Source organism: Caretta caretta, chromosome 6, assembly GCF_965140235.1.
Source record: "Caretta caretta isolate rCarCar2 chromosome 6, rCarCar1.hap1, whole genome shotgun sequence".
Taxonomy (NCBI): domain Eukaryota; kingdom Metazoa; phylum Chordata; order Testudines; family Cheloniidae; genus Caretta; species Caretta caretta.
In genome coordinates this window covers 72,634,274-72,660,013 of record NC_134211.1, presented here as the reverse complement: position 1 = coordinate 72,660,013, position 25,740 = coordinate 72,634,274, and the positions used below count along the sequence as shown (strand labels likewise).

The 25,740-nt window shown below is 39.7% G+C and overlaps 1 long non-coding RNA gene across 5 annotated transcripts in view; it reads right to left on the bottom strand.

The window, feature by feature from the left end:
* LOC125638127 (uncharacterized) overlaps positions 1 to 25,740 on the bottom strand; it is a 93,447-nt gene that overhangs the window by 4,801 nt on the left and 62,906 nt on the right. For 2 of the 5 annotated variants that reach the window (XR_007357155.2, XR_012668975.1), the window contains 3 exons: positions 23,253 to 23,306; positions 22,224 to 22,342; positions 19,412 to 19,506 (listed from right to left, as the gene is read on the bottom strand). This is a non-coding gene — a long non-coding RNA (uncharacterized LOC125638127). Of the gene's footprint in view, positions 1 to 19,411; positions 19,507 to 22,223; positions 22,343 to 23,252; positions 23,307 to 24,833; positions 24,922 to 25,740 lie in introns of those variants that run through there. The other 3 variants (XR_007357157.2, XR_007357156.2, XR_012668976.1) reach the window with 2 other exon arrangements.

Below are 25,740 nucleotides of genomic sequence, written 5' to 3'. Positions count from 1 at the left end.
TCAGGGTACGGAATGTACTGGATAGATTACCAAATTCTGCTGCATCATTGTGTCCTCATCACAATCCACATCCCATACTAACATGCAACTGATAAAGGGATGAACTTTTTTAAATGATTCCCTCACTGGAAAATTCCAACTTTTCTATATCATAGAAAATACAGTATAAACAATGTAGCATAAAAAAGGGACCTTGATGATCATAATTCTTTCTTTATTAAAAGACTTACAAGGTCAGTTAAGGCCAAAACAGCTTTTAAACCTGAATCTGCAAGTCTCTGTGTGCACATTTTGATGTGCATTTATTTTTATACAATTGACACATGAGCAAAGACTTCTCATGCAAGAAAGCATCTGCAGATCAGGCCCTTAGCTACAATAGCATCATATAAAACAATCTTGGGAGCAATTAACAGAGATCAATCAATAAAACATTTCACTGGTGCTTCTAAATTACATTGTAGAATTGCTTGTTCTTATGTTTTAGTAACATCCAAGTGATATGACATAATGCCATGTGGCCCTTAATGGTGAAAACTCTAAAGAGAGTCATAAAAATAAAGTAAAATGAAAATGAGTTATGAATAAAACTGAAATGTTCTCCTTGTGTATATCAGAGGCCTGTCTGCTTATCTTAGTAACTAAGATTTTCTTTTTAAATTCTTTTTCTATTCAGTTCAAGCTCTTATATTATGCCTGTTACCATGGTGTCAGAGCTCATAAGAACATAACAGCAGCCATGCTGGGCCAGACCAAAGGTCCATCCAGCCCAGTATCCTGTCTGCCGACGGTGGCCAATGCCAGGTGCCCCAGGGGGAATGAACAGAACAGGTAATCAACAAGTGATCCATCCCCCTGTCACCCATTCCAGCTTCTGACAAACAGAGGCTAGGGACACCAAAGCACTGAGTTATTTTGGCAAAATAAGATAAAGCAGAATGAGAGGGACTGAGCTAGAGTCTATCCCTCCTTGTGTATCATCAGCAAAATCAGTTCCAATCACGTATACCTATGTGATCCCATGGAAGGGTTGCATGGGTGACCTTGAAGGGGGAAGAACATGAAGAAAATGGGCTTGGACAAGTATGAGATAGTGATGATCTCAGATCCAGAAGTTTGGGTACTTAAACAGTCTAAATAATTTGAGGAATCTTTCTTAGAGTTCAAATTTAAACCTATAAAAACAAACTGGGGGTGAATGCAGAGTGATCTTTTTGTGCAACTCAGAAAGTTGGCCCAGGATCTAAAGCCATGGCTTTATGACGTGTTACCATGTATATGATCCAAGTTAGAATCTCAAACACATCCCAGCTACCACAAGATTGTTTCCAAGCTGATAAGGATGGGAGATGATTCAATTACTGGGGAAGATTGTGGGTGTTTGCTGGCCACTTGAGGCGATGAGATGACACTCACAAAAGCTTTAATACCATCCTCTTAGTGTGGAGAAAGGGGAAACAAAGAGCAGACAATCATTAAAGGTCCCTTGTGCTGGATTAAACAAAGTTCTTCCTGAAATTCCAGAAGAGTATTAATGGAAACAGCACAGTTCTTTGGTAGGGACGATACGTGTATATATTGAAATATAAACAGTTGGATAAACTGAAACAAAAGGAAAATAAAATGAAAAAAAGACAGTCCCTGACATGCCACAGACCTCCCTTGGGGAAGCCTCTGGCAAGCTGCAGTCTGGCCTGATGTCCTAAGGTGAGGTACCAGAAAACATCTTGAGGCAATTGCTGGGAGTCCAGCCCACCTTCCTTTTGAGGGCTCAGACCATCTATAGTCATATGAGCAAGCTCTGTCCTCAACCAGGCTACCTCCTAGGACCTAAGGAATAGAGGTCTGTGCTCCTTGAGGGTCTGACAGGACCCACCACTCACCCAGCCTCCAGTTCTCCATGACTGGGTAGCACAGTTCTAGGCATGGGAGACTCAGCCCACCAACAGATCTGCGGGAGTCTACTTCTTCTGGGGCTGTCATCGTTCTCAAAAGTGGCAAAGAAAAGGAAAAAACTAACCAATGGAAGCCAGCAAATGTTGCTGTTTCTCATTAGATTGATTTGTGTGACAAATGGTATTTGTGGTACTCAACCAGTTCCATAGCTAGTTGAATAACATTCATCAAATGAATTCAGTAAACAGTAGTATGCATCAGATAATTTATTTGATAACTAAATATTTCAGAATTCAGTCAGCTGTAATATCAGCATATATGCAAGTATTTCCGCTTGTTTATATATCGTTTTTAAAGACTGAATTTATGCCCCTACTTTTTCAGTTGCTGAGTTAAGTATAAACAGAGACACTCAGAGCCTGATCTTCATTTAATGTAAATTGTCATTGCTCTAAGGCAATTTAAGCCAAATGAGAATCTATCCCTCTTACTTAGCAATTGTGTAATTCGAGGCCCATCTGGAGTGGGCTTTGCTTGTCAGACTGCAAGCATCTCTCTTTGGCTGAATTGATCCTCTGTTTACCTTCCAGATTCTCTTATCTGTGCAAATATTATTCAGTGTTGCTTTCATTCACTATCCTTAAAATTCCTACCGTATGTGTAGCTTTCTGGGGGGAAGGGGAGATATAAATTTGAAAGGGGCAGATCCTGAGATGTTTGTCTTCATTTCAGGTACACTGAAAATGTTCTGTTCTGTTAACTACAAGCTGAACGCAGCTTTCCGTAACCTGTCAGACATCTGTTTATCAGAGTCCAGTCAAGACATATAGATTTTCAGGGTGATCAGTAAAATGTAATTGTTTACACAAACTGAAAACTACATTAAGACAGCAAGAATTAAAGTAATGCTGTCAGCCTTACTGTAGGGTACCTGAAGGAGTTACAGTTCAGATGAAAATAAAAAGGATCACACCAAATATGCCAATACCTCCCCTCCTTTGGCAAATAGGCATTGAGATTTGAAACAGCTCTATGTTTCGTTTTACATTTACCGCATTGAAACTGACCATACTTTCTAGGAAATTATAGAGAAAAAAGCTAAAGAAACCTTTTCTCATATGTTCAGTCACATATGGAATAGTTCTATATAATTTTATAGAAAATAACATCTCCATATGTTTTTAATCATTATATAGAATTTTAGAGAATGCTGTCCCTGTTATAGAATTCTATAAATTTGTTCAAAAGCAAATAGAAAGGCGATCACGCTAGTAAGTTCTGTACAGCCCGACTGATTTCATCCCTCTTACATTCTATTGGAATTTTACAATTGGGGTAAGAAAAAAGACACTTTAAAGTGCATCCAGTGTGAGATTTGAAGATAATAAATTCACCACCTGCAGGACGCTCATGTTGCTATCAGGGCCCAAATGCTTCTGCTGAAGTTTATATAAAATCTTGCTTTCTGATATTAAGCCCTTATGGGCTGGCTAAAGACTGGTTTGCAAACAATGTGTTAAATTTTAATACTGCTTTATACTCTGCTGAATTCAACAGGAATGCATGGGATGTAAACCTGGAAAGAATAGACCGATTCTTAATGCATGGCTTACATTTTGACCCACCCCTCAATGAAGGGAGCTCAACCACCTTCACTACAAACTTGCCTTCACTCCAGTCCTTTCCATGGGTTTTCTTATGATTGTAATGTATGTTCATAATGTAACATTCTTCCTTTCACTACAACTAATCTAGGTTTGTTCTCCAATCCTGGGAATTGCTGCAAGACATTTTCACAACATAAAAGCCACTTTAGGGCCACATTTTATCATAGTTCTGCATCACATATTCTAGTGGAGCCTCAGTTCATAGCCCTTCTTCCTCATTCTACTCTCTCACTTACTTTCCTTTCCAAGCACCAATTCTTCATTCCATACCACAGTAAGAAGTATTCACTGTTAAAGTATTCCTAAAAAAGGTATGATCTCTCCCCATCCCACCCTTGTCTAAAAAGCAAGCACTTTGACAAAAGTTTAAACTTAAATTTTCCCATAATGGTTTCTCACCCATAGGCAGGCATACATATGCTGATCCAATCCTTTTTTCAAGGATGATGTCCAACTGATTGTTCCTGTAAATTATTATTAGTATACAATGGTGTAGTAAACACATTCAAAAGAAAAACTTCTGCTTACAATAAGATACATATATTCCTGCGGGTATTATGGTTGCCTAAAATGGAAAGACCCAAGATGGACTTCATTAGGAAGCTTTTAAGCATTAAATGGGACCAAAGGCAGGAATTTTTGCCTCCAGGGTTACAATGCAGTTAAGACTTGGAAACAATTCAGAGAATTCCAACTGTTCCTTGCAAACTGCGAGGGATGGTTTGTGCCCAGTAACTCCATGTGAAGTGTCTAAACCAAGCACCACTTTGGGTGGTCTTCTCTCTAACAACTGCTCTTAGGTAGCAGTTCAGTGCATTCCTTTAAAGAGATAGGGGAAGGCGGGGGGAAGGGGACTTACTTGTATTCCTGGCCAGTGGAGTAGTTTAGACAGTGAAGGAATTCCATGTGGCTGAAGCCAGGGCGAGCAGGAGGAGGGTGGAAATATTTTATGCTCTTGTCAGTAAAGTGGATTCCTTTACTGGCATTTTTTGAACTCTTGCTACTCATGAACAGTGAGTTTCATTACAGAGCTGGTGTTACTTATCTCTGAGAGTTTCTATCAAGGGCTAACTCATGAGTGTTTTCTCCTCCACTTCTTATTGATCAGATGTAGACAATAGATTTTCAGTTCCACACGGGGATGGATGCAGGTATGTGTTTATGCATGCCCGTGTGCCCACACACACACACACACACGCACACACACGTTTTAGGGTGCAAGCTTTTCATTTTCAATTCTTTATCAGATTCACTTTTATATTGCCCAGTGGCACACACCTAAAGGCAGAATTTGACCCTTAACTGAAACTTTATTTGACTGAACAGCTGTCAACCAAACAAGACCCAAATGCAAGAAAAAGTTCCAATGTGTTATCCCTCCAAAAATAATTAAAAGTATTAATAATGGCAGAAAGACCAACATTCTGCGGGATTTATTTACTGTATTTAGGGGTAAATAATGTATCCTAATTTCACTATTCAGAATATCTGCTAGCAAGAATTTATAGTATCAAAAGGGAGATTATATAGACTTTCCATGATATTGGTGCTTATTTGAGGCTAAAATGAAGGAGGACTCTTCTAATAAGAAAGTTAAAACATGTTTTATCTGCTCCCCCACATTAAAAAAACCCTCATGGCTGTGAAGTAAGCATTAGGTTAGGGCTAGAAAAAAAACACAATTAAACTTGGAACTTGTTGCCTACAATTGAATAGTAATAAAAGCCACAGACTCAAACAATGCAAAAGTAGACTGTTTATAGTCAGCGGTATAATGAAAGTGTTTTTCCAAAACTACAGTAAAAATCAGTCTACTTTATTTCCTTTAGCTTGCAGGAGCAGAAGATAATTCAGTTATTAGTTTACTGACACTCATGGCTCTCAACACCATGCCACAGAAGGCGAAGACTATTAATGCAATTTCACTACTATACCATACTGCACAACCAGTATACTCTGATATTACCAGAATAGGCTTCCAGGGATGGGAGGTTCAAATTTCCATATAACAAACGCAGTGGAATGTTTCTCCTGACAAACAGCAAACTTCTACAGGTATTGTGCCATGAAGGGCTTCTGAGAACTATGCATTGATTCTGGACAATGCAAAACGTCCTTTACATCGTCTTTAGTTTGTATTTGAGACATAGGATTCGGCAGTCTGATGGAAATTTAAAGAAAAACCATTATAAGCCTGAGTTTTCATTCTGTTACATCTATTTTATGCTAATATGGGGCTCCTAGCATAATAGTGTGGAGAATCGATCCCTGTTTACTTAAAAAGTAAACATCTTATTCTGTTGAGTTACATTCATGCTGAACGGGATTATGTGGCTGAAACAGGTGCTAAAACTTGCCCAGCATCTTTATAAGTGAGCAAAAGTTAAGATGAACTGAAGCCAGCCATCAGCTTCTAGACAATATACTAAATGGAACAAAAAATGGAGAACAATACCACAGCATCTTGTTTCATGAAATCAGTGGAGTGACACGTATGTACAAATGGAGCAATGCAGCACTGAGTCAGGCCCCAAACTGTACACGGCAAATACATGGGTTTTCAGTAACAGCTGTCGCAAAATGAAAAATTCTCCTGACCATTATTAGAAAGTCTCCTTTCGCAAATGAGAAATTGCTTCACACTATGGGCCAGATGCCATTGGAACATATGGGACTTGCTATTGACTTCAAAGGCAGCAGACTGGCCCCTCAGTCACAAGTACAGTACTCATTTTATCTTCTCTCATAACCATTAGAAACGCAAGAACTAAACCTACAGGAAAAGAAGAGGGAAGAAAATGAAAATACAAAGTATAAAATTTTGTTTCTTATACGAGAAAAACTTTTCCTGTATTTGTTAAACTTAACACATTAAGTGGAAAAGTCTTCAAGTCATCTATTTCACAAGGTAATTTTTTTAACGCACAATATGTATATGAAGCAACTGGAGCTACCATTAGTGTTTCTAAAAGATCTTTAAAAAGTGACACATTCTGGGTTTGGTTATCTCTGATCTTGCTTGGTCATTTGTTTCTCTGCTTTCTTAGCACATTTGTAGACTCTGTGTGATAGACATGATACTAACTGCAGTGTCTGTCACCTGCTTAATGTCTAAATCAGACTGGAACAATTAATGGAGATGGATTAAGTGTTCATCGGTGAGTGTGATGAGCCACCACTACTTTGCTAACCTCCTTTCACAAAGCACTCCTTGGAATATTGGGGGGAAGAAAATCAAGCAGTGGCATTGTAAGAGCACAAAGCTATGAAAAAAAAAAAGTTGACTTTTGGGAAATGCCTAAGCAAAGAGTAAAACAGTTTCAGATAAAAGGGATGGGTTGGATATTGGAAAGAATGTCTTCCATTAATCACAGTCTCAGGTTATTACAGGTCACGGAAGATTCAGTGCATATCTATGTGTCAGCCTTTTCTTTAAAAAAGGAATAGAAAAGTGTGGTTTTCTTTGTAGGAAAAATAATGCTCTGCATATTAAAATTTCCTCCTGTTAAAACTTGTGTGTGTGTGTGTGTGTGTCTGTCTATATCTTCAGGATTTTTTTAAACAAATCTCATTGATTGAAACTTAATCAAGTGGCCTACACTAAGTATATGCTTATTATGGGGGGGGGAGTGCCACCTTTCAGTCAGAATATATGTAAAGAAGCTAAAACAATAGCAGTAGTACCCAAAGCAGGCACATGGAAAGTTTGAGTAAAAGCTGAAACATGGGGCCCAAGGGGTTTTCCCAGGCCACTGATAGCAAATGCAGGGGCTAAGTTATTTTTTGGTGGAACCAATTTTCTCTGTGTGAGAGAAAAGGAGCCAGGGGAGACAGAAGCAGCCAGAAGGCCAAGTAGACAGTAACAAAAGTGCTGGTAACATGGCCCTGAGAGAAAGCTTAGAGAGAAAGCTTTTTGGACACAGAGTGCTGGCTAGAAAGGCAGGTTTGGAACAACAGGCAAAGGAACAGTCTCCTGTGGTTTGATCCCTACTGTGTTCAGAACAACAGGACTTCATATATAATCTTAGTAAGTTACTTGGTTCCATCATCAAATTTCTTTTCCTAGAGGAAACAACTTGCAGGGCTCCAAACTTTGGTTAGCCACTAGGCTCAAAAGGAGTAACATGCTATTGCATTCAAGTGCAATGGTCAAGATGGAATGCTATCACTGACATCTGAAGTGGCAGCATGGGCAATGGAATCAGCTTGGCACAGATAGCTGGAAAAACTAGGCACCAGAAAATAAAATGAGGGTGTTCCAGCCATGAGGATCAATTTAAAGGCTAGTCCATACATCTCCCACATGGAAAATGAGCCAGCACCAAGGTCCCTCTTTTGGAAAAAGAATTAGCCTTGAAGCCCTGGCCCTTTTTTTCAAAAGATAATTACTGGTCTAGGGAGAGGGAACATAAAGTGATGGGGAAAGAAAAGACAGTCCAGTAACCTGTCCATTTCCTCTAAGATGGCTTCTGGTAATTAGGGAGGGTTCATAGATAGTTTCTCTTTCCTAAAGACTGTGCCTTCACCTTACCACAAAGGCTTTTCTTGCCTGGGGAGAAGAAAGTCCTGGAATCTGGCCAATGGCCCTTGAGGGCTGATCTTGCCAGAAGGAGAGAAGACCCTGCAGCCTTTCCCCAAAATGTAACTTAGTGTTATAATTGTGGGAGGGGGGATGCAAGAGGTGGTAGTGGAAAATTCTTGTATACAAATGAATACACGCCACTGCCCTAGGAATAGTTATGGTACATATGCCCAGATCATCCTGACAGCAAGGTCATTCACAGATGAAATCCAAGTCCTTGCTACAAATCTTGGAAAATCATCTTTCAGGTGTCATGCTCTTCACCTAGGAGTTCACCTGTTACTGTTCATGCATAAGGATTCCCCAACATCTCTCTCTAACTGACTTTCATAAGTTTTGGCATGGTACATTCAACACAGATGAATCATTACACTTTCAGTTCAATCCAGGCATGAGGGATTTTCTTGTTTTTGACAAAAAGGCTAAAATGAGTCAGTCTTAATACGCAGTACAAGAAAAAAAACATGGTGATAGTTCATTATTTTTTATGCTAAGGGTTTCTGAGTTCATCCTGTCTCCCCAGGAGCATTTTAGCCACCTCAGGTAAAAAGGATGTTTTTTAATTGCAACTGTAATATATACCCAGACCCAAGAATTCAAACATTCAGTAAAGAAAAAAAAATCCTATTAAACAAGATTGGAAGCAAAGCATTATACCGGTTTTACACTGGAATAACATCACTGATTTCAGTGACATTACACTAGCATAAATCTGGAGCAACAGTGGTGAAACAGGTCACACATCAGTGAAATTGCACACTGCTACTGTAAATACACAGGGGGAAAGAAATGGAGTCTATTCATGTGACTATTTACTTGGAAGAATGTACTTGTAACTACTTGATTTCCAAGAACAGAGTGACATCCACTTAAGATTTGACATCTTCTTAGTCATAAAGTAGTTGATCACACTTAACCAGTCTACATCCACCACACCGGTTGACTAATCTGCTTGTAATTCTTAAAAGTTTCAGATGTATTTTTTAAGCACAGCTTCCACTGGTAAATTACAAAAAAAAAAAAAAAAAAGGAGGACTTGTGGCACCTTAGCGACTAAAATTTATCTGAACATAAGCTTTCGTGAGCTACACCTCACTAGCTCACGAAAGCTTATGCTCAAATAAATTTGTTAGTCTCTAAGGTGCCACAAGTACTGCTGTTCTTTTTGTGGATACAGACTAACACGGCTGCTACTCTGAAACCTGATCAATTACAGTTTTCTTTCCTAACACTGGGTCAGCTTCTCAGCTGGTATGACTCACCATAGCGCCACTGACTTCAATGGAGCTATGTTGTTTTACACCAACTGAAGATCTAGTCCATAAATGTTTGGTTTCATTTGAATTGCAAGGGGACAAAATCTCCTCTGTTGCACTAGTGCAATGCCATGGAAACCGACAGGGGTGTACCTGCATAAAACAGAAGAGAATTTGAACCCTTCCATTCAGCACCATTACTGTACCTGTGTAAGGCCCTGATTCAAGAATGCACTGAAGCTCTACTCTAAACATATGCTGAAGACCCATTGACTTCAGTGCTGTCCCGAATGGGTGTACTTTCCTGAATCAAGGCCTTAGTGCAGAAGGACAAAGAACACAGTAGAAGCACTAAAGGTTTCTTGGCCCTGGTCTACACTACAAACTTATATTGTGTGACAAAGTTCCTCCTCTGCCTTGGAGGCTTGGAGGGTTCTGCGCTTTCTGGCGGATTTGCTCACCTCAGAGGTTTACGGCAGTCCTCAGTTTGGCTCCTTTTGTTAGTGGCACAAACCTGCTGTTCACTTGGCTAACCTCATCACTGGCTAGCATGGGGAAAAGGAGGAGATCAATCCTCTGCTGGCCCACCTAATGGGGCGGGGGACAGTCCAGGGACCTTCCCCTCAGGTGGGGCCCAAAGTCCAGATCAACTCTTCTTATACCAAATAGGGAGTTGGGAGGATGGGGGGAATCCAGGCCTGCCCTCTACTCCAGGTTCCAGCCCAGGGCCCTGTGGATTGCAGTTGTCTATAGTGTCTCCTGTAACAGCTGTGTGACAGCTACAACTCCCTGGACTACTTCCCCATGGCCTCCTCCCAACACCTTCTTTGTCCTCACCACGGGACCTTCCTCCTGATGTCTGATAACACTTGTACCTCTCAGTCCTCCAGCAGAATGCCTACTCACTCTCAGCTTCTTGCACACCTCTTGGTTCCAGCTCCTCGCACACACATCACTAACTGAAGTGAGGTCCTTTTTAAAACCAGGTGCCCTGATTAGCCTGCCTGTCCTAATTGATTCTGGCAGCTTCTTAATTGGCTCCAGGTGTCCTAATTAGCCTGCCTTAATTGGTTCCAGGAACTTCCTGATTGTTCTGGAACAGCCCATTATCTTACTCAGGGAAAAGGGACCTCCTTAATCTGGGGCTAGTATATCTACCTTCTATCACTCTCCTATAGCCATCTGGCCTGACCCTGTCACAGTTGGTATAACTACATTGCTCAGGGGTGTGGAAAATCCTCACCCAAGTTACACAGTTATACCAACCTAACTCCCAGTGTAGACAGTGCTATGTCAGTGGGAGACCTTCTCCTGTCAACATAGCTGCCACATCTCAGGAAGGTGGAGTATGCACACCAATGGGAGAGACTCACCCATCAGCATAGCTAGCATCTTCACTAAGTGCTCCAGCAGCTGCTGCAGCACTGTAAGTGTAGACAAGCCCTTGAACTGGTTACTGCAGCATTTGGTGGGAGAGAACTTGTCCACAAGGCACTGCTATTTCTTCAATTGGTCTGTCCACTTGGCTTCATTTCCACCATGTAATACAGTGAATCTCTGACAGTGTCTTTTCTCTTTTCCCTTCTGAAGTACTATTGCTTAGGAATTATCATAGACATGCCCACTGTAAACATGTGCAGTGCATTTTACCCTTGAAGAGCCAGCACCCTCTAGTGATAGATGGGAAAGCTCCTCCAAGCACTTCTCCCAGTCTGTGAAGGGTTTTCAATTGATATTATCTGAATTTTTATGCTTGTAATTTTTTATTAAATGTCATGTTCGTGTAAGGTTCTGGATTCCCAACACTGGAGGCTGAAGGCCTCTACAGGGATAGTGTGGGCAGCAGCACTGTAGGTCTCCCCTACAATCTCTCAGCATGACCCTCACCCCAGAGCAGAGACTTGCCTGTAGGGGTGAAAGCATAGGTCTATTTCCTCATCAGCCTCTCTCCTGAGACTGACAACGAGAATGGCAATTAGTTCCAAATGAGATTGTGGACTTAGAACAAGAATGAGTCCATCTGTTTATTAGCTTTCTTTTTGTAAGAGCCTCTAAAATGATGAGACTTCAACAAGATGAAGTTTAACTAATTCATTTAGGAAAAAAACACACTGCAGACACTAGCTACGAATGACAGGCTGCCATCAGATCATTATTATTCTCTCATTGTACTTGCCATCTCTTCATTCATTGGTCATTCCCAATCCAGCGCAACAGCTGTAATATCAAATATAGATGCATGAATTCATTCTAGAGATGTACGTTTAGAGATAGGCTATAAATAAGCAGTTCTATTGGGGGCATATTTCTAAATATTTTAAACTTAAATAATGCTGCTAAACTCTTTTGTTATCTGATGATTTACAGATTTCACAGGAAGCCTACTATCAGCCAAGGCATGACTGCACAACCAAAGCATCTCCATATTTCAGGCCAGTTGTTTGCAGGACAAACTACAGATGTCATCTGGGAATGCTCAGAAAGTTGTTTTTGGGTTTTTTTTTTAATTTATTAAAGACAGGCATTCTGCTTCCAGCGGAACCATGTCCTTATATGTAGCAGCATGGGCAGCGACTTCCTGTGACATGCAGCAGAGTTACACAAATGGTGTTCCTGTAACTTACCAAATTTTACAGGCTACTGCCTGTTCTTTGATGGAAGGAATGTCATTGTGCACGTTCTGTGCCATTCCCAATGTTGACCCTGATCAAAATTTCCAACTGAAAAAGAATAAAACTGTAGAACATACTATAGTAAAACAACAACTGGGGGACAGAGGGAGGGGGGAAATGAGTAAAAGCCAATAGTTATCAGCTCTCTTGGAGACAATTCCTAATCCTTATGCCTTGTTCTGCATTATAGCCATTTACTTTGTAGCTGTAAGAGCTTGAAAATTTTGTGTGCATTCTGAAATTCACATTCAGGTCTCTCCTCTGATCTTTTGATCTTTGGTATGCACTTACACAATGTATATATGCTGTCTCTTGAGTAAGCTATAATGGAGAATATAGGGGAGTTAAAGCTCAGGAGGAATTTAAAAAACTACTTATTGTATTGATTTCAAGAGATACAGGTTTTTTTGCAAGGGAGGGACAATGGAATAGAAATAGAAAAGTACATTCTATATAGCCCATGTAACAAATAAAAAAATCTTCAAAATGTCTCAAGTTTTAGACTGTGCTCATCATCATGGTAACCAAGAATCTTCATAGTATCTCAGAACCTTCTAATGTTATAAGTATTGTGAATAATTTGGATAATAAGTTCCAATGAATTACAGTTCTAGGAAAGAAAGTGATTTCAAAGCAATCAGCATATGCTGAATAGTAATCTATAGTGTCTATTGAATAGTGATAACTGCTTTCTATTCTTACACAGAAAAATATATATCCCTACCGATATTATATTTTAATAAGATAAAGTACTGTATCTAAATCATTTACCATACTACAGGTGGATGGGCTTGATGAGTAATTATTGACCTGTGCAGCTTTTCTGGAATTATTTCTGTTTTATTAATTAACTCAGCAATGCAGTTGCACTGAACCTGTGAGAGACATTCTGGTATTAGCCTTACGTATGAGAAATAAAATGTTAAATTCCATTAATGGAAATCAGTCAAAACTAGCCAAGGTGTCACAAAGGAATACATCACCAGGGAAATCTTCACTAGGAAGGTTACCACATCATAAACATCTCAAACTTGTGACTATTTACCTTGTAGTTCCCCCTCCTCTTTCTTCCAGTTTGTTTTTCCTCCTACTAGCTTTCTTTCCAAGCCCCCCTCTCTCTCCAATCTTCTATTCTGCCTCTTTAGGCTATCCCCCCTCCGCTTTTCTCCTTTCCAAATATCATGCCTAATGATTGGATAAGGTACATTTACATCCCCCCCAAAATGGCATGTGCAGCTACTCTGATTTCCACCAGCAAACAATCTGGCCCACTGACTAATCCTCTTGGTTAAACTCCTGCTTTGTATTATTTGTGTTGCCCTAGTACTCTTCTTCTGCAAAACGGGAAACATAAAACAAAATTAATGCCCATAGTACTGTAATTATGTTTAATTTGGGCTTTTCCATTTGAAGTAGAGGGAACACTAAAACCATGAGGGGAGGGAGAGGGGAATCAAATCTGCAGCATATATGAATTTCTGAATGAATGTCGTCTTGTGTGGGCACCGTTCAATAAATTGCTTCTGCAAGTCTGCTGAAGCTTAATTGAAACTTAAAAAAATTAGACAAGAAACATCTTTCTGACGGTAAATTTACAAAGGAAGGAAGGGGAGGAAATGGTTAACGACACGTACTTTGAATCAAAGCTGGTGATTCAACAAATACATGTGCCAAACTTATGTCCTTATATTGATCAGATGCAAAGAAAAAATAGCAATACTCAATGTATCAAAAGGTTAGATACTATTACTACAATTCTGAATTTTACTCTTGATGCATCTGCTGCTGGTTCAGTTTCGTAAGTGAAAGAATTTCAAGGGTGAAGGGCAAATTTAACTGTCCCCATAACTCTAGGTAGAAACAGAACAGCTGTTGTAGATGGCCAACTAATAATATCACAACCAACATTACTTCATGGAGCTCAGGTACTGAGAAAGGATACCACAAAAACAGCATGTTTCTCTTTGTTTGTTTTCAAAACTTTGCAAAGATAGTGGATGAATGGAAAACAATAGATGCAATATAGTTGGGTGTTACTGAAGCATCTGCAACTATGTCACTTGAAATTTTACTCTCAAAATCTATTTGTACCATCTTGGCTATTAATACTGTAATGTAGGCTGAAAACTGGCTACAGAGCTAACCTAAACAAAGGGGTCATGGATATTCCATGGGTAGAACATGAGGTAAATTGCAAAATAAATTATTCATGGTAAAATTATTTGCTCATCTCTAATTCCAATCTATAAAGCCTTATGGTTCAAGGTTTGCCTCTTGTTGCATATTTGAGACAATGGGCCAGATTCTCACCTATCTATCAGTGAATCATTTCAACAGTAGAAGCCATTTGGACATTTCCACTAATAGCCATTGGATTTGAATTCTAGAGGACTGGGAGCAGGACTTACTCTATGGACTGTCCCTCAGATCTGGAATTTGCTTCTCTTTTTGGTTTGGCAAACTAGGTTAGTTGACCTTCAAGAACAGGACAATCTAGTCAAAAAAATGGCAACTATTTTTCCCATGGGGAATTTTTGAATATCTTCATTAAAAAAAATTCCCATGAAATTTTTTGTTCTGAAAAATCTAATAAAAAAACAAAACAATCTGAAAACCGAAAGCCAAGGTTTTTTTAAATCAGAAACAAAAGCAAAAGATTATAAAAATACCAAAAATATTTACTGAAGAGTTTTCGGTTTCTGTTTTTTTAACAAAGATGGAAAACTTTTGAAAAATTTTCAGTTTAGTCAAAAAATCATTTTTCTATCTAAAAGTATTTTTAAAAAATTACTATGAGACTAACTTTGAGACTTAGGTATTTAATCAGATTTTTGCCTGAAGGTGGGTGATAGATAAGGATGATGAGTCTATGTTTCTATGATGAGTATGAGAAAAGTTTATTTTTGATACTTTTATGGTTGTGTTTTAAATGTACATGTGCTCAGAGGCTCCTCGTCAACCCATTTCATGTTAGGCTACCCAGAGAACCCATAGTATTCTACCAGGTTACAGCCCAAAGGAGGCCTTTGACTCAGAGAAGGATGCCACAGGCAAACACAATTACTAGTTGCAGCCAGATATGCTACAGCTTGTTTTTGGAAAAGGACAGATCCTCCTACAATGAATGTCATGGAGAAATAAAGTATGAGAAATCCTTTCAATGGAAAAATGAGAGAGCTTTATATTAGCATCAAGTACATTTCATAATCTGTGGTTACCAATTTTGGAATTTGCACAAAATAAATACAAAGTTAATGATAAGAGGTTAACCAAACACAAGTATGTCTTTTAAAGATAAAAATACAGGTTATGAAAAAGATTTGGTGTAGAAAGTTCATGTGTGTCAATAATGGGTTTTTTTAAAAGTCACTGTAGGCATTCCATTCCACACCTTTCACTTAATCCCATATCTTGACTTCTCTACATTTTTAAGTCAATTTTCATGAGAAAGATTTCAGGGTTTCAGCTCCTTACTAGTGTGACTATTGGATTGTAGAAGGTCTCTTCAGCAAAATTGGGGTTTATAGGAGAGTTAAGTCATGTTTATTCTTGTAACCAAGAACATTTGTGTTTTGTCCTTACCGAGTTCTCATCACTTCCCCCTGACCCTTTCCCTGTAACAACAACGTACATTAACACAAGTCTAGCAGGATAAAACCATCATTAAAATGAGATGTCATGGGGGCTTGCTATTTTGCTTTTTAAAAAACAAAAAGGACTAAACCGGGAAAAGGAAGGTCACACACCAGACAGGAAAGAGCGTGATATGGAAAATCCAAGCACTTCCCAGAAAGGATGAGAAAGTAGTGCTGTAGGCAGGAATTTTTCTGAAAGCAATCCTGTCCTGTTTATGATGTCTGTCCATCCTATAGGTAGCTGAAGTCTGTATCCGGGAGGAAGTGTGTGAGATGGAAAATTGAAGCTGAAGAACCTGAATAAAAGTTGCCATAGCCTTTGGGAAAAACATGTGAATGTTGTCAGCCTGAGGTCACTGAGAAGATGATAGAAGGGCTGGTAGTTACAAGTTGACAAGTCGAAGGTGAAGACCAAAAACCTTTTATGGAGTATATAATACTGGGGTGGGGGAGGCAAGAGCAGGGAGAAATAATCATAGGACTAATCCAAAAGCTCATTAAAGCCAATGGGAGACTTTCCATGAACTTTAATATGTTTTAGATAAGGCCCCATGCCATATATATATCACAAACTTAATTAGATTGTATTTTTTGTCCCTAGAGCACCCTTCCTCTTCTTCCTTATTATTTAACTTTCACAGCTGCATGATCTATTAGTGATTAATTGTATTAATTCTTGTTTGTGCACATTTCTGTGAGACGATGATTAACGTGCTTGTATGCCCCTCAGACTGCAGCATTCCGGTGTACATTCACTCTTTTTTTTTGTTTTGTTTTGTTTTTTTAAACACATTCTCTGTTTCAGCAGAGATAAATTATAAACGTTTTTATAATCATCCAACTTAATCTCCTGATTTCATTGTCTGGGCTTGAGGGTAAAGGAAAGTAGGAATTTCCAAAATAGATAAATATGAAGTATTCATAGCCTCAGACTGTAATGCCAGAGGGGACCATCATAATCATCAAGCTGATCTCCTGCACATTGTGGGCCACAAAATCTTGCACACCCACTCCTGTAATAGATTCCTAACCTCTGGATGAGTTACTGAAATCTTCAAATCATGATTTAAAGACTTCAAGTTACAGAGTATCCACCATTTACACTAGTTTAAACCTGCAAGTGACTTATGACCCATGCTGCAAAGGAAGGTGAAAAGCCTCCAGGGTCTCTACCAATCTGACCTAGGGGAAAATTCCTTCCTGACCCCAAATGTGGCCATCAATTAGACCGTGAGCATGTGGGCAAGACCCAACAGCCACACACCTGGGAAAGAATTCTCTGTAGTAACTCAGAGCCCTCTTCATCTAGTGTCCCATCACCAGCCATTGGAGATATTTGCTGCTAGCAGTCGCAGATCAACTACATGACATTGTAGGCAGTCTGATCATACCATCCCCTCCATAAACATACCAAGCTCAGTCTTGAAGCCAGTTAGGTTTTTTGCCTCCACTGCTCCCCTTAGAAGGCTGCTCCAGAACTTTATTCTTGTTATGGTTAGAAACCTTCACCTAATTACAAGCCTAAACTTATCGATGGCCAGTTTATATCCATTTATTCTTGTGTCAACATTGGCGCTTAACTTAAATAACTCCTCTCCCTCCCTGGTTTATCCTTCTAATGTATTTATACAGAGCAATCATATCTCCCCTCAGCCTTCTTTTGGTTAGGCTAAACAAGCCAAGCTCTTTGAGTCTCTTCTGATCATTCCCCTGATCATCCTAGTAGTCCTTCTCTGCACCTGCTCCAGTTTGAATTTATCTTTCTTAAACATGGGGGACCAGAATTTAAAGAATTGCACACATTATTCCAGATGAGGTCCAACCAATGCCTTGTATAATGGTACTAACACTTCCCTGTCTCACCTGATGCATCCTAGGATTCCATTCGCCTTTTTCACAGTCTTCACATCACATAGGTGGCTCATAGTCTTATAGACTTTAATGTCAGAAGGGATAATCATGATAATCTGGTCTGACCTCCTGCACATTGCAGGCCACAGAACCTCACCCACTCCTGAAATAGACCCCTAACCTCTGGCAGAGTTACTGAAATCCTCAAACCAAGTCATCCTGTGATCAACGAATACTCTAGGTCTTTCTCTTCATCTGTTGCTTCCAACTGATAAGTCCCCACCTTATAGCAAAAATTCTTGCTGTTAGTCTCTAACTGCGTGACCTCGTACTTTGCACTATTAAATTTCATCCCATTTCTATTTCTCCAGTTTTCAAGGTCATCCAGATCTTCTTGTATGATATTCTGGTCCTCCTCCATAGTGGCTGCCATAAATATAAAGGGAAGGGTAAACACCTTTAAATCCCTCCTGGCCAGAGGAAAAACCCTTTCACCTGTAAAGGCTTAAGAAGCTAAGACATGCTGCTGGCACCTGACCAAAATGACCAATGAGGAGACAAGATACTTTCAAAGCTGGGGGGGTGGGGAACAAAGGGTTCTCTCTGTCTGTGTGATGCTTTTGCTGGGAACAGAAAAGGAATGGAGTCTTAGAACTTAGTAAGTAATCTAGCTAGATATGCATTAGATTCTGTTTGTTTAAATGGCTGATAAAATAGCTGTGCTGAATGGAATGGATATTCCTGTTTTTGTGTCTTTTTGTAACTTAAGGCTTTGCCTAGAGGGATTCGCTATGTTTTGAATCTGATTACCCTGTAAGGTATTTACCATCCTGATTTTACAGAGGTGATTCTTTTACTTTTTTTCTTCAATTAAAATTCTTCTTTTATGAACCCGATTGCTTTTTCATTGTTCTTAAGATCCAAGGGTTTGGGTCTGTGTTCACCTATGCAAATTGGTGAGGATTTTTATCAAGCCTTCCCCTGGAAAAGGAGTGTAGGGTTTGGGGAGGATTTTGGGGGGAAAGACGTTTCCAAGCAGGCTCTTTCCCTGTTATATATCTGTTAGATGCTTGGTGGTGGCAGCAATAAAGTCCAAGGGCAAAAGGTAAAATAGTTTGTACCTTGGGGAAGTTTTAACCTAAACTGGTAAAAATAAGCTTAGGGGGTTTTCATGCAGGTCCCCACATCTATACCCTAGAGTTCAGAGTGGGGAAGGAAACTTGACAGTGGCTATACCTCCCAAATTTCTGTCATCTGCAAATTTTATTAACAAACTCCACATTTTTGTGCCAAGGTCAATAATAAAAATGTTCAATAAAATAGGTCCCAACACCAATCCCTGAGGAACTCCACTAGTAACCTTCCTCCAGCTTGTCAGTTCACCTTTCAGTGGAACCAATTGTAGTCTCTCGTTTAACAAGTGCCATATCCACTTTTCAATTCTCATACTAATCCCCATATTCTCCAATTTTAACTAATAATTTCCCATGTGGAACTGTATCAAATGCAGTAGATACAATCTACCTCAATTTCAGTAAGGCATTTCCGATCTCTAAAAAAAATCAATTATTTTCTCAAAGGAGATTAGTTTGGTCTGGCACCATGTTGTATTTTATCCCAATTACCATTTACTTCTATGTCCTCAACAATTTTCTCTTTCAAAATTCATTCCACCTCACAGGCTGGTAGAGCCCAGGCTCCATCCCGAGTCTGGAAGTCTATACAACAATGAACCAGCCCCACAGCCCTAATTGGCTGGCACAGGGCAGCCACAGGTGTGTAGTTCCTGTGTGACTTGAAAGCTTGTCTCTCACACTAATAGCAGTTGGCCCAGTAAAAGATATTACCTTACCTGCTTTATCTCATCATTGTCAGACTGGCATCTATCTTGGGGATCTGAACACCCACAGTTAAATATCCTGCTGAGTGGTTATTCAGGCTGATGCACTGTAATAAAGGAAGCCATATCAATGCTCTTGTCTGTCTAATCACCTGCAAATATTGCACCTTTCTCTTTATGTTAAACAGGAGCAGTTTGCAATCATCTATGCAAAGTAACTGATGCAAAACAAGGCTCAGACTAGAAGGAGGATTTGGTGGTGTGGCATACTGGCACCTCCCTCCAGATTAGAGTATCTGCACCATCTACTTGGAATGGCATCTTATTTTGACCACTCAAGTGAGGAAAAGTACTTGAAGGGGAAACTTAAAAGAATACCTCTACCTTTTTTCCCCCCTCAATTTGATTCCTGTCCAGAACAATACAATTTTGATAATATGAAAAAAAAGAAACCCAAAATGTACTGACACTTATTTCTTTTCTAAATCTAGGTGGGTTTTTATGGGACAAGAGTATCTTATACACATAACCCAGGTTTCCTGTGGTCGTGTCATACCACTCTGTAGATTACATCTGAGTGCAACAGGGAGTGGATACTACAGTGGAGCATCCCAACTTTTTATGTCAGAGTGCTCCTGGTAGTAAGTGGAGGGGCTACCTCCCTGGTGTCTATCTTGGGAGAAGCCCAGAGGAGGCAGAAGCTTGCTTTGGGGAGGAAACACAGATCAGCCCCTACAATGTTTCCATTGTGGGGGCATTAGACCCCAGTTCCACCACCCCTGGAGAAGCCTCTCTATCGGATGGCATGAAGAGAGGCTTATGGAGAGGCTTTTGTGCCGAGAGGTCCCCAGTTCCATTCCCAAAGGTGACTCAGCTAAAGGCATCATTACATAGATATCACTCACGTCACTGAAGCACAAATGTAATTCCCTCTCCTGCGTAAAACTTAAACCTGGTAGCTACCACCACTGCAAGAAGGACATTGACAGCCAAAAAGCAGCAGAGTTTAGGTCATTTCAAATACTCTACTTTTACACCTCATCCCTATAACGTGGCCCTGTGTTGCAGGTTTTCTCCCAACTAGAGGGAGCCCTGCCTTGTTACTCACAGACCCTAGGAAAAGCTCACGTATGTGTTAGCCAAATATTTTTGAAAATTGGGAGGCTGCCTTAAAAAGAGAGAAAGGACAAGAGGCTGAGGTCAATTGGAGGAGAAGCTGTAGATCCTAAATTAAAATGGAAGGCCCTCTCACAACCAAGCTTCCTTCCCATCTTATACTCAGTCTGGCCTCCTATGTCTGCCTAGTCTTGAGTGAGTGAGTTTTTTTAGCTTGCTCTTTTTACTGGTGCAGTAATTACCTGCAGATGAGCCTAGCCACGTTTCCCACAGGGCTCCGCTCCCTGACAATCCCTGCAATAGGGCAAGCTACCACAGCTGTCTGCTCTACTCTGCTTGTTAACTGTCTCCTTGCCACCAACTGCATGCCGTCTATAGGTCTTGGCACACCCAATACGTAAAAACCATGTACTAGAGGCAGTAGCTCATAAGCAATCCTCAGTATTTATGAAATGCTGCAATTTCAAATGCATCGGACACAGAGAAATCTCCTTAAATTGGCCTGGTTTCGCTGTTCTGTCTTGCCAGGTTTGGGGTATTTAAGATAAAATAAATATGGGCAAAACAAATGCAAGACACTAATGAATGCAAAATGGACCGGAGGATAAAAAGGAGCAAGGACTTTGAAAACCAAGGCCCATGTGTGCCATCTGTTCTGAATTCATTGTGTTATTAAAGCCAGGGGAAAATGCCATTTTCCCCAGTCGGGAGGATTAAAGGGGCACTGGGGTAGAATAAGGGGATGATTCAAAGGGTTGCTTCTTCTAAGAGGGATTTCTAAATGTATTTGCATCCATACCTGTGGGATAGTCTCTTGTTTGTTTTCCCTAAAGGATTTAATGCATTATGGATATTGACATATGGTAAAGTAATCCCATTTTTTAGACACTGCATATTTTTAACATTCAACAGGATAGAGGTTTACCTCCTGGATTGCTTATGTTTAGCTTCAGTCTCTTGCTTTGCTACTATATAGTACAATGGAGATGTGTTTATTTGCCCATTGGGTGACATGCAATTTTGCTACAGCCCATAAATTTAAGCTATACTAAACAATGGAATGAGACTTGAATACATCATGCAAACAACCATGACCTGGTTGAATTTTGTGATGTCTGGCAAGATATGTGCTATCTTGGCAATGCCTCTGAGAATACTCTGTTAAAGATCTTATTTTGTTGCTATACATTTGCAGAGCACACTTTCTCTTTGCAATAATCTCTCTTGCAATAATTTAAATAAATTGATAAATTGATATTTTGGAATTCTTGGGCCAACTCGTCAGTCAACGCTTTGTCAATTGGCATAGGTCCATTGACTTCAGTGCCAAGTACCTAGTGCAAATTGCTGGGTACCATTAACTCAGGTCAAAGAGCAGTCAGCCAGCACCATCCATAATGACGAGACCCCAGTTCAGTGTACAGGTGAAAAGAGGTAGCTTTGGGAAACATAAGCACCTTGAAAGACCTATATTTTTCCCATGCCTTTTCTTTCTCATCTCTCCCATCCTTTTGCTCTCCCTCTCCTCTTTTTAATCCCTGCATCCTCTGCTTGTTCCTTTTTCACATCCTTCTCTTTCCCACTAGCCACTCAGCAATCAAAATTAATATAGGATCAGAATTTTTAATGACAGGGACATCTCTTGTCTAATCCCCTGCATCAAGTAGAGAAAATTCCCCTTCATTATTCTCCCCTTAACGTTGCCTACCTTTTCTTTGAACTCATGTTGTACCTTAACTATCTCAGCAGACAAGTCCTTTCTCAGTGTGATTTTTGTTGCTGATAGTAAGGATTTCATTGTAGGCTATTCAGATGAAGAATCAAATCCTGTTACAATTGAATGGAAAAGTCCTCAAACACTCTGCCAGTATCATTTTTATAAATGAGAGAATAAATCTTTGTTCAGAATGCAGGTGATAGCTTCCCAAAGCAACATAATATTGTTTCCTTATCCAGCAGCCCCCCCGCCCATCCCATATCTGTCTGATGCAGTATCACAGATAATTCACTGGCCATCTGCTGCCAGCCTCTATCTATTCACACTAGTCCTCACAATCTTGAAGGGAGGTTATGTGTTCTATTTGAAGGAGCATCTCTAATGTCACCCGGTCCATCTACCAGGCACAGGGGATATGCCCAGGGCATCCCTAGCGGCTAGTGGCAGCCAGTGCAGGTTAGAGCTGCACTGAGGCTATATTACAATATCATGTGATTTTGGTGAGCAATCACACAGCTTGTACAGTGAATGGCAAATTAATACTTGTGATAAGCCATTCACTAGCAATCCATAGTCCATTTGTTCACATAAAGAGCCAGATCCTCAGCTGATCGGTGGTGAAACTCCACTGACATCTCCATTTGGAATTGAACAAACGTAAATTAATTAATTCAGAAAAACACACTGTTTGTTTCGGCAGTTCATAAACAGGGGGAAAAAGGGGCTGATCCGTGGAATAAATTGTTCAGTTTGGACACTTCAACCAGCTGTTTTCATGATGAAATAGTGAGCAGAACCCTTGGTATTGCTGTTCCGTGGTCACCATTGTCAGTTACTATAACACACCAATCTGACCGCCTATGACTCGGTAAGATTTTATGTTCTCCACCCTCTCCAGTCCCAAGTTATATTTATATTCCATATCAGGCTAGACCATCGTATCAATGTTTAGAACTGTTTACATAACTCAGGTTAATGAACTGAGAGATAATATGAGGGTAATGAAAAGGAATCAAGTACCTCTGGAAAGTGGATTTGTCTCTTGAGGCAGTTCTTTTCTACTGATACGGGTGTCTAAAGGAAGGGGAAGGGAAAGATGTCAACTTCTAGTGCAAAAACAACTAACCAACCCAATCTTTTAAATAACCTTTGCACCAAAACTGAATGTGATTCTCATTAGAATAACTGCTCACATTTATGCTCTTTGGGGTAGGGACTGTCTTTTTGTTCTGTGTTTGTACAGTACCTAGCTCAATGGGGTTCTGATCATGACTGAGGCCCCTAGGAACTATCGCAATACAAATAACAAATTTCCCCAATAAATTACCCTCAATGTTGGCAACTTTTACAATTTTTCACAAAAGTCTCACAATATTAGATGTTATTCTTAAAGCCCCAACTCCAGGAGTCTTGTGTTTTCATGAGAATCTCAGCTTTCCTTTTCAAAAAATAAGTTTCAGTCTTTCAAGCTTTTCTCCACAACCGTGAAATGTGAATTGAGCACACCCTCATAGCAAATAAAAAGAACCCAGTGTGGTTTTTTTTTTTTAAACCTCATTATTTTAACCCAATCTAATGATTTTTGAGCATTTTGGGTACATCCATACAGCCCACAGCAGCAAGCCTCCCAGCCCAGATCAAGAAACTCGGTTTTGCAGGGCTCACATTAGTGCTCTAAAAACAGCTGTGTAGACAGTGCTTTGAAGCTGCAGTCCAGAGACTGCAGTCCTGACATCCCACCCCCACCCTCAGTCATCAGAGCCTGAATCACAACTTCAAAGTGCTGTCTACATACCTATTTTTAGAGTATGAGCCCCACAAACCTGAGTCTGTTTACCCAGGCTGTATAGACATACCCTTAGTGTTGGCAGTATTGAACCCTACCCTTCAACTACTACATTCCAGCTGAAAATAGTCATTAAATGCTGGGTTTTGGACTAAATGAGACGAGACATACATATTGAATGCCTATTTGATTCCTCCCTCTCCCTCCCCAGTGACTTCTCAGTGTTTATTTTCAGGGTTGTTTCAAGAGCATGAACTCTTTGGGTCAGGGATCAATTTTTATTATATGTGTATCACAGCTTGTGGGAGAGAAGAGCCCTACAAATTTGTAGGTGCGGAGTTGCAGGTGGGTAATTCTGGCCCAAATTCAGTTCTCAGTTAAGTGGGTATGAAGTTAATGGTGTTTGTTTTCACAAATGACTGCAAAATTTGATCCTTAATCTGACTAGCTATATTAGTGCTAAAATATACTGATATATTGTGAATGCCATATACATTAGACCAGTAATTATTCCAATCTTCTGCTAACCCATCATAAAATAAGTACTTCAACACAATAAAAGTATCCCAACTAAGCTTTGTAAACTGGGGTAAAGGTTGCTGTCACCTGCTCTTAGGAAATACAGACAACAGAAAATCCTTAACCAGCAGGCAACTGAAAAACCTTAAGCAACATGAGGCTAAAAATATTAACAAAGTCTTGGTAGATTTTGGAGGGAATGTTTAAAGCCTGCAGTGAAAATTTGATGAAGATTAATTAAGCTCCTGGGTTGTATAACAAATGAAGGGCAGATAGCACAGTATTCAATAACTTACTGTGCTGGTCTTCTTAACATGTTCAGCCTGAAGGGAAAGTGTCATTTTGTGTAGGTAGCAACTCTAATAGAGCCTGTCTTGTATTCCTTGTAGTACCATGATCTATGTTCTGCAACCCTATCACACTTGAGGGAATACAATTGTCAGAGCACGGCACCCTCCAGTATTGTATTATAGGAAGTGAGACTGCAAATTCCCCATATTCAGTGCCAAAAGTTTGCTGCTAAAAACATTGCCAGAAATGTATATATACATTTTAATATATTGGAGAAACATTTGATCATGTCAATAAAACCTCAGCTGTGATTATTGCAGATTGGTATATTAATTTAAGGTGCTATTCTCCCCAGCTCCTCTCTTTTAGCTAGTATGTCACCTTTTTTTGTCTGACTTTATACCTTTGCAAAATTTTGGGATTGTTTTCAGGCAGGATTATGGGCTGAAAAAGCAATGTTATATTTTTGTATATCCTCAATGAAATGGAAAATTATCCAGCAGTTTGGGTTCTCGATATTCAATATCATCCTGTAAACTGGTAATTTCCTGTGTAAAAATAAACAAGCAAACTGTTTGTACTTCTTTGCATCCCTAAAGATTCAAAATAGATTTCCTCCTGAGGTGATTGTTTAAACTGCTACTATCACCAGTCAGAACAAAAACATACAGGTTTTCAGGAATCCTGTTCTCCTTTAAACCTGATCTGTATAAAAAAAATAAACAGATTGCAAATGAAATATTGCAGTTTTTATTATTTCCCGAATGTATCATCATCATATATGTTACTATGAGGAGAGTCTTGTTATTTTTAGTGTTGCAAAGTTATTCCACACTTACAAAAAACAGTTGTATGGAACCATTAGAATTCAATTTAAATGGGCAAAAGTTTGGAAATTCTCAGTTAAGATTG